Source organism: Genypterus blacodes, unplaced genomic scaffold (assembly GCF_046128005.1).
Source record: "Genypterus blacodes isolate CSIRO-AG114 ecotype Tasmania unplaced genomic scaffold, CSIRO-AGI_Gbla_v1 ptg000430l_1, whole genome shotgun sequence".
NCBI classification, from domain to species: Eukaryota; Metazoa; Chordata; class Actinopteri; order Ophidiiformes; family Ophidiidae; genus Genypterus; species Genypterus blacodes.
In genome coordinates, this window is record NW_027467201.1 from 22,501 (window position 1) to 32,614 (window position 10,114).

Consider the following 10,114-nt stretch of genomic DNA (forward strand, 5'->3'; position numbering starts at 1 on the left):
CCCATTTTGTATTGTTTAAATTCATCTTGTTGTATTGATCTGTTTATGACACAAACATACTGTAACATATTACACTTGGTTTCCCTATAAGACTGAAATAAACACAAATATACATATTTTATTCCAATGTGTTATTGCTTTCATGTATCTAAATATAAATACATATCTGCCACACTGGACTTCAGTGAACCTGTCCCCCATCAGGTCCCTGTCAGCCAGGTTCATATGTCTGGTTTATATTGTGAACTTGAGCTAAATATAAAGACGTCTAAGATCACAAAGAGCTCCTGCTACCAGCTGATGGAAGGAATCTGAACAATAATAAACAGAGAGGAACTGAAGCTGAGACACAAGCAAACAAACACACGCACGCACACTGAATTATAGAGCTGGACGAGTGTGAATGTAGATGTTGTCATTATTAAGCTCTTTCTCTCTCTCTCTCTCTCTCTCTCTTTCCCTCTGTCTCCCTCTCCCAGAGTACACAGATGATGAAGGCCTCATTCCCAGAAGCTCCTCTGTCATCGTGAGGAGAATCCCCACCATCAAAGTCAAGTCCTCCTCCAGCAGCAAGCTCCACTCAGTGTGAGTGTGTGTCCAGGCTCACACACCTCCTTTGTTCCTGTCATTTGACTTAAACGTGACCCTTAAATGAGCTTTAGTCCCGATGTGCTCCGTGGATAAATCAAGCATTACTGAGCGTCGTACTCGTGACTCTGGGTTGACCCACGCTTCAGTCAGGCCAGCAGGCGGCTCTGGACCTGAGGGTCACTTCCTGTTGTGTCCTGAGTGTTTATGAGTGAACAGATGAAGATCAGATCCCATCTTAATAATGATTTGATTTGCTGTTTTCCAGTGAGCGCTCCAGCCAGCAGCAGCAGCACCACGTCGCCTTTGGAGCCTTCAAAGCCGTACGTAAACCACAACGCTGAAGATATCAGATAGAAGATAGAACTAAGAAGGTTTTCACAAGTTAACTCATTAAATGACAGTCATTGAAAATAAAGAATAAATAAGAATGATAAAATAATCTTTATTCAATAAACCAGAAAGATTCAAAAGAAGAAGAAGTAAAGTAAAGAGCTGTAATGTTAAACATGCAGCCTTTCTCTCCTCACACTCTCCTTTAGCTGAAATGAACGTGTATGTTGATAATGAGCTGCAGCTGTCAGGTTGGGGGACAGGATGTAACGTTTGCTGTCACTTCCTGTTTCAGTCTTAGAATAGATCTTTCTGTACACGTTGCTCCTAAATAAAAGTTCAGTATGTTTCATTCTTTGGCGCGTCGATCAAACTTGTGTGCAGTCGGTTTGGTGTTGGGCGGGTCGAACGTTATCACAGCCAGCAGCCAGGACAGCTGATAACAACAACACACACACACACACACTGCACTCCCCCGCCTGTGGAGGTGTTTGTTCTGATGCTCATGTTGTGTTCAGGGACATCAAAAAGCCTCCTCAGTATTCTGATTGGTTACCTTGGATGCTTGCTGCGCTGTGATTGGCTCTCGGTCTTCGTACGGTCAGGTGGTTCATGTTTGGTATGTGATCCTGGTCCGTTTCTGACCAGACTCTTCCAGCTCTGAGACGCTTCCTCCGCCTCAGACATCAAATCTCTGCCGTGTTTGGTTTCTCCACTGAATTTGTTGACAGTAGCAAAAAGCTCAAACACCACCGACCTTTTTCCTTCAATCATTAATGTGGCGTCCACTGCTGCAGCCATCACACACACACACACACACACACACTTTAACTCAGCCTCAGAAAAACTCAAGTATGAGGTCAAACTGAACTTGATCTCATTGTTTCACACACCTTTACTGTAACACACACACAGTTTGTGTTTTATGACTGACACTGTCTTTGTTTGACCCAAACAGAAGGACGGTTCTTCATCAGCACTCAATCATCTGTGCAAGGTACCGAACCCTTCTGTCTCCTTACGTTGTCTTTGAGTGACGTCCCCTCATGTTTACATGTCAGGCACAAACACAAAGGTCCGCCTCTTGGCCAATCAGCTGCTTTTTAAAACGGCCTCAGCGTTCCTGCAGGATTCCCTTGAGGATCCGTATCTTTAGGTTGATCACATACTTGGATGGGAGCTTTTGGGTGAGACAAACCCAGGTCCTGACCCGATTGCTCGGCTGTGATTGGTACTTCTGAAGTGACTAAAGGCCGGACGCTGTGGGTGTGGTCTGCCTGGGCCAATCAGAACACGGCAGGCCCTTTAAGACACCTGAAACCAGAGAGTAGAAGAAGAGAGACGTGCTCTGAAAGCTCATCTGTCTAATCCGTCCCTTTATTAAGATCGTACAGCTGATTGTGGACGGACCATCAAAACCAAAATCTCCTTTATCATCATGTAACGTTTGCCTCTGTTCACCATGTTGCAGACGGTGAACCTGGCTGACGCCGACGCCTCTGAAGAGGACAAACTCAAGGTCATGATGTCCCAGTCCACCCACGAGTACGACCCCCTGCTGTGAGTCTCTTCCCCTCTGTCCTTTACCTCCTTCATCCCTCCATGTCTGTATCTATAGTTACCCTCCCTGTCTCTCTCTCCCTGACTCTCTCTCTCTCTCTCTCTCTCTCCCTCTGTCTCTGTCTCTCTCTCTCTCTCTCTCTCTCTCCCCACCTCCATAGCTACATGAAGAAGTGTGGTCCTCCTCCTCCTGCTAACTACACGTGTTACCGCTGTGGGAATAACGGCCACCACATCAGGAACTGTCCCACCAACGGGGTGAGAGCAGGACACGCCCCGGCGCTTGACCCGGCCTCGTTTCCCGTGTGTGTCGAGTGTAATAATGTGTGTGTGTATGTGTGTGTGTGTGACAGCAGGATAAAAGTTACGAGGCCCCGCCAAGGATAAAGAAGAGCACAGGCATCCCTCGCTCCTTCATGGTGGAGGTGGACGACCCCACCATGAAGGGGGCCATGCTCACCAACTGTGGGAGATACGCCATCCCTGCCATCGACGCGTGAGTGAGAGAGAGAGAGAGGGGGGAGAGAGAGGGAAGGGGGAGGAGAGGAGGGAGGGAGGGAGGGGGGAGGGAGTGAGGAGAGAGAGAGAGGAGGGAGGAGAGAGGGAGAGAGAGAGATGTCTCACACGTGGTTTGTGTGCAGTGAGGCCTACGCTCGAGGGAAGAAGGAGAGACCTCCCTTCGCTCCTCAGGAGCAGGTGGAGTCTGAAGAGGAGGAGGATCCAGCACCTGAGGAGCTGCTGTGTCTGATCTGTAAAGACCTGCTGAGTGACGCTGTGGTTATACCGTGCTGTGGAAACAGTTACTGTGACGACTGTGGGTGTCTGCACACACACACGCACGCACACACACATACACACATGTGCACACTTGCATGCATCACACATCAGCTGTGTATGGAGTCTTTCATTCTACTAACAGCTCTCTCTGTCTCTGTCTCTCCTGTCTCTCTCTCTCTCTGTGTCTCTCTCTCTCTCTGGCTCTCTCTCTCTCTCTCTGTCTCTCTCTGTCTGTCTCTCTCTCTCTCTCTCTCTCTCTCTGTCTCTCTGTCTCTCTCTCTCTGTCTCTCTCTCTTTCTCTCTGTCTCTCTCTCTCTCTCTCTCTCTCTCTCTCTCTCTCTCTCTCTCTCTGTCTCTCTCTTTCTCTCTGTCTCTCTCTCTGTCTCTCTCTCTCTCTCTCTCTCTCTCTCTCTGTCTCTCTCTCTCTCTCTCTCTCTCTCTCTCTCTGTCTCTCTCTCTTTCTCTCTGTCTCTCTCTCTCTCTCTCTCTCTCTCTCTCTCTCTCTCTCTCTCTGTCTCTCTCTCTTTCTCTCTGTGTCTCTCTCTCTCTGTGTCTCTCTCTCTCTCTCTCCCTCTCTCTCTCTCCCTCAGGTATTCGCAGCGCCCTGCTGGAGTCTGAAGAACACATCTGTCCTACCTGTAGTCAATCAGACGTCTCCCCTGACAACCTGATAGCCAATAAGTTCCTGCGGCAGGTGAGGTAGTGGAGTGAGAGTGATGGAGAGGAAGAGGGCGTGGGATGTTATGATTCCTCATCATCTCTCTGCTTCCATAGCAACTCCAAATGAAAAGTTTGCTCCTGATTTGTTGTGATGACATCATGTTTACTTTCCCGCCCGTCTGTCCTCTCACAGGCTGTAAACAACTATAAGAACGAGAGAGGCTTCACCAAGCAGAAGACCTCCAGCTCCTCCCAGTCCCAAAACCCCACGCCCACCCCGAGCCCCGCCCCCACCCCGCCGCTCGCCGCCACTCAGAGGCTCCTTCAGCCAATCCGCAGCCAGCAGGTGAAACTCTGGAGAGCTGACCTGTAGCTCTGTTTACTGAAGGCTTTATAGAGCTCCTCCACCAGGGGGCAGCAGGGAGGGACTTTCTCTGGGTCAGGACAGTCATTCCCCCTTGTTAACCCTTCCAGTCCTACAGCACCACACAGTCTTGGTCATGGTGTGGTTTTATATTGATAGTTTGTTTTAACTCACCGCTTTCAGCAGAAAGTTATTTTCTTGACTCTTCTATTTCATTCTGACGTCTTCCTGTCCTGACCCTCTCTCTGGCTCCGCCCACAGGTCTCACACACGCCCCCATTGGCTCAGCAGACTGGGACTCCTCCCACTGTGACAGGCCCCGCCTCTGTTTCAGACACGCCCTCTGCCTCCCCCCAGCCTGTCCTGGATGGACCTGAAAGGTACACACACACACACACACACACACACACACACTGATTACAGATATCCAGGTCAGTTTGGTGTTTACATGATTTATTTTGACCTCAACTGGATGAAGCTTGAATGTGCATCATATTTACCCAGGAGGATCATGGGAAAACAGATCAAGAACCCTCTGCTGCTCTGTCACCACTGGTGAGTGCACACACACACACACACACACACACACACACACACACACACACACACATGGAAATTCATTGGTCATGTTGAACTAATATTGTTTCTGTGGTTACACAATGATTTTAATGAATGTTGTGTTCAGGTTGGCCTCGCTCCAGTGGCAGATCATTCTCAGCTCTCTTCCTCAGGTGAGACAGTAATCACACAGGCGACCACAGGACTCACCTGCGCCCCCTGCTGACCCTCAGTCAGACTTCACCTCCTTATCTGCTCTGGGCTCTGTGGCAAATTCAGCCTAGAGGTCTCAGCCGGTACTGCAGGTCACACGGCGCCCTCTGCCCTGAAACGACTCTTTATCAGACGTTTCCTGATGTGTTTGTGATGATTATCAGTTGATGTACACATATATGTGCACAAAGTCAGTGTTGTTATTGTTATAAAATGTATTATGATGCATTAAACTGAGATCTGACCCTCATTCTCCCTCTGAACCAGAACACGTGACATCAGGACACCCATCAAGCAACTGGGACAGGTGTGTGTGTGTGTGTGTGTGTGTGTGTGTGTGTGTGTGTGTGTGTGTGTGTGTGTGTGTGTGTGTGTGTGTGTGTGTGTGTGTGTGTGTGTGTGTGTGTGTGTGTGTGTGTGTGTGTGTGTGTGTGTGTGTGTGTCTCTCTTTGAGTTTCAACACTTCTTCTTCCTGTATCTTCTCCACAGCTCCTCATGGACACACCTGGCACCCAGCTCCCTCCCTCCTCTTCCTCGTCTTCAGCCACTCCTCCTCATCCTCGTCCTGTCTTTCCATCTCCTGCCTTGTTCTGCTCCCCTCATTTCCAACCGTTCCAGCCCGGCCAACCACCTCTGACCGCTTACCCGCCTGGATTTCCCGTCCCCACACCCCCCTGGACGCCGCCCAACATCCAGGCTGCTCCCATTACCTCCCTCTGCTCCTCCACAGCCTCCTCCTCCTCCTCCTGCATCCCTGCTCTCATCCCCAAGGACTGGTACAGGCAGCAGAGGAGGAAGAACGAAAGGTAAGGGCCAGGTCTACCTGCTGTGTTGGTTTAGATGCTGGAGCTCAGCTGTGTCTCTGCTCTGTCCTCCAGCTCTCCCAGTCGGGTCTCAGGGAGGTCTTGGCAGAAGACCAAGGCGGAGGAGATGACGGGCGACTTCAACAAAGAGCTGCAGGAGTACCGAAAGTTCCAGAGTGAGAGGAGGCGATCCAAATCCAGGTCCGTATGTTCACCAAAGTGTCGTTCAGGCGTTCACATTTGTCTCTGTGACATCGTCCTCAGTTTGTCTCCTCTCTGTCTTTGTCCCTCAGGTCTCCACACAGAGGATCTCCTTACAGCCGCTCCTCCTCCTCTCGTTCCTACTCGAAGTCTTACTCCCGCTCCTACTCCTCCCGCTCCCTGAGCCGCTCCAGATCCAGATCCAGATCCAGATCGTGCTCTCCAGGAAAATCCAGATCCAGGTACTTTGTGCTCCACAGGAACGACACCACACCTTCAATCTCCCTCTGTGCTTTATCGCTCATTTGCTTATTTTTCAGACGTCGCTCCCGCTCCCCGTCCTCCCGCTCACGTCCCCGCCGCCCCCCTGGCTACCATTACAGACCATCACGCTCCCCCACGCCTTCCTCTTCACCTTCTCCCCGAGGAGCTTACCGCTCCAGATCCAGGTCGCCGTCGGATCACCGGAAAAACCGTCACAGCCGCGTCCACAGCAAGAGTTCAACCTCAAGCAGCCGCAGCAGCAAGCAGAGAGGGGCAGGGAGGTCCTCAGGAGAGCCAACCCAGCAGGGAGCAGGGAGGTCCTCAGGAGAGCCAACCCAGCAGGGAGCAGGGAGGTCCTCAGGAGAGCCTACCCAGCAGGGAGCAGGGAGGTCTTCAGGAGAGCCTACCCAGCAGGGAGCAGGGAGGTCCTCAGGAGAGCCTACCCAGCAGGGAGCAGGGAGGTCCTCAGGAGAGCCTACCCAGCAGGGAGCAGGGAGGTCCTCAGGAGAGCCTACCCAGCAGGGAGCAGGGAGGTCCTCAGGAGAGCCTACCCAGCAGGGAGCAGGGAGGTCCTCAGGAGAGCCAACCCAGCATGGAGCAGGGAATCCTGCCTGTTATCCGTATGCTACTGACGGATCACTGGACCGAGAGCGCTACCTCCAGTGGGAGAGGGAGTACAGAGAGTGGTACCAGCAACACTTTGGCAGCTACGTCAGCCACTTCCACCACCTCCCTACACCCCCTCCCCCTCCTCCTCCTCCACCTACTCAGAAGGAGGAGCGAGTGGGGAGCAGAAGCAGCCCGCGATCCCTGGGCTACAGATCCAGAGACGGACAGACATCCAGGAGGGACAGCCCGTTCCCTCCATCTCAGTCGTCCAGCGACAGCCTGTCGCCGCCTTCCCAAGACGGAGCTCAGCCAGCGACAAATCAGCAGAAGAGGAAGGAAACAGCGTCGCAAGGAAGATGCAAAGAGGACAAGCAGCCGGAGGACCTGAGACACAAGAGGCTCAGGGGGAAAGAGGAAGAAGGAGAGAGGTCATCGTCTTCAGACTCCATGGACAGCAAGGAAAGACACAATTCCTGTGACCGAACAAGGAATGGATCAACTCCCAAGATAGACTGTAGGAGACAAAGACAAGGAGACAGAAAACTGGAAGAGCAGAGAGGACGGAAAAGAGACGAGATGACTCCAGACCACATCTGCAAAGAGAGAGTGAAGGAAAAAGGGACAGAAACAGAGGCAGCAAAGGGTCTGACTCATCAGAGAAGAATAGGGCCAAAGAGGAAGAAAGGAGGGAGAGTAAAGACAGCCGCCTGTCCCCGTCCCTGAAAGACACACTTACAGAGTCCCCAAAGCCCAGAGGAGCGAGTCCCCCAAAGCCCAGAGGGGCGAGTCCCCCAAAGCCCAGAGGAGCGAGTCTCCCAAAGCCCAGAGGAGCGAGTCCCCAAATCCACCCAGCAGGGACAAGCAAGACAACAAGAAGGAGAAGAAACTGTGGAAGAAGTTTCCTCCTCTGACAGAGGGAGACATCTGGGAAGGAGGGATGAAGGTGAAACCACAGAAGAAGATCAGCATCAACATCAGCCTGGAGAAGAAGAAGGAGGAGGAGCCTAAACCTCAGGAAGAGGAAGCAAAGGAGTCCTGGATGCCGGTGAATGACGGGAACAAGAGGCTCAGCCATGAGAAGGAGGGGAAGGGGAAGAGAAGCGGAGGCCGGAGTCGTTGAAAAGAGGGAATCCAGCGGAGAAAGGGAGGGAAAATTAAACATACACCAGGAGGATGCAAGGGAACTCTGGGGAGCAGGTGACGGGAGAGAGACATGGGAGAGACATGGAGGGGACGGACAAGCAGCAGCACAGGAGAAAGAGGACTTATGGCAGTGTGCCTTCACAGAGGTGGAGGAGGAAGAGGAGAGGAAAGGAGCAGAGGATGAAGAGGGAGGAGCAGAGGGCGGTGGAGAGAGAGAGATGGAAGAGTTTCTTACCCCCCAGCTGAAGGAGGAGGAGGAGGGAGGAGGAGGAAAGCAACAGGAGGGGCTGCTGCTGGGAGCAAAGATGAGTGGAGAAGAAGAAGAGGAGGAGGAGGAAGAGATCATGACGATGAGGTCACACAAGAGCAGAAACACGATGCTGCACAGAACAAACCACCAAGGAAGGTGAGCTGTCAATCACTGTGATTCATGTGTGAGATGTTCAGGTCTGAAGGTCTCAGAATGGATCATGATGATGGTGTGTGTGTGTGTGTGTGTGTGTGTGTGTGTGTGTGTGTGTGTGTGTGTGTGTGTGTGTGTGTGTGTGTGTGTGTGTGTGTGTGTGTGTGTGTGTGTGTGTGTGTGTGTGGTGTGTGTGTGTGTGTGTGTGTGTGTGTGTGTGTGTGTGTGTGTGTGTGTGTGTGTGTGTGTGTGTGTGTGTAGAGAGGAACATCAGGAACAAAGCAGAGCAGCAGAGAGAGAGGAGCAGAGCCCCACACAGGTGTGTGTGTGTGTGTTTCAGTCTATTCTGGTTTTCAAAACAAACAAACTGATATATTTTTAAGTCATAATTATAATTTCCAATGCTCCTTATTCATTTATTTATATTTCCTATCTTCCTCTGTCTCAGGTGCTTGGCTCCATATTAGAGGATGAAGAGGGAGAGATAGACACTCAGGCCGCCGCCCCTCCCCCCCTCCCTCTGCTGCAACCAGGGAGGTGAAGGGAGAGGAGGAGGGAAAGGGAGCAGAGGAGGTGAGAGGCAGGGAGACGGACGCCTCTCTGTCCCATTCAAACAGAGAGAGGGAGAGAAGGGGCGAGACGGAGAGAGAGAGAGAGAGGAGACACCAAACCTCCGCTTCTCCTCATCGGAGATCACACGACCGCCAGAGGAGAGAGAGAGAGAGGCAGCCAAACAGCTCCTCCTCTTCCTCTCTCCACTCCTCCTCTCGCTCCACCGAGGGGAAAGTGAGTCAAAAGGCCTTAAAGCTCACATCAGAGGCTCTTCATCATCGTCGTCATCATTACAAACACCCAGACAGGGAGCGGACACAGGCCAGACCCCCAGCTGAGGAAGGAGACGGAGGGAGGAAGGTGGAGGGGGCATGGAGAAGAGATGAGAAGAGAGAGAAACACCCGTCCAACTCTGAGAGGAGGGAGGACGACGCAGCAGCCTTCATCTCTGACGGCAGTGAGAGAGAGAGGCCCATCTTCATCATCCCTCCGTCTGCCAGCCAGGGAGAAGAGCAGAGGAAAGACAGGAAGGAGAAAAGGAAACACAAGAAGCACAGCAGTGAAAAGAGGTGGAGCAGCCCGGAGCCGGAGGAGGCAGAGAGACACAAAGACACAAAGGTCAAGAAAGACAGCGGAGGAAGAGGAGAGGAGAGGAAGGAGACTCTCAAACCTTTGGTTGTTTAGGGAGTTTCTGCTCAAAGCAGGAAAATCAAGAAGTCTGAAGAATCTGCAGAAAAAACCAACAAGACAGAAGCTGAGAGAGCAAAGAGGCAGAAGAAGGAATCCAGGGAGCTTACAGAGGAGGAGGAGGAGGAGGAGGAGCAGGAGGAGGAGGAGGATCAAAAGACAAACCAGCTTTATCACTAAAAACTTTCCTTAATATCTCTGGAAAACTCTTTACACAATGCATGAGCTACAGTCTCTCTCTCTCTCTCTCTGTCTCTCTCTCTGTCTCTCTCTCTGTCTCTCTCTCTGTGTCTCTGTCTCTCTCTCTCTCTCTCTCTGTGTCTCTCTCTCTGTCTCTGTCTCTCTCTCTCTCTCTCTGTCTCTCTCTCCTCTCTCTCTCTCTCTCTCTCTCTCTCTCTC

The 10,114-nt window shown here is 51.7% G+C and overlaps 1 pseudogene; it reads left to right on the plus strand.

Moving 5' to 3' along the window:
- Positions 1-8,421, plus strand: part of LOC142989484 (uncharacterized) — a 9,265-nt pseudogene extending 844 nt beyond the window's left edge.
- The last annotated feature ends 1,693 nt before the right edge of the window (positions 8,422-10,114 follow it).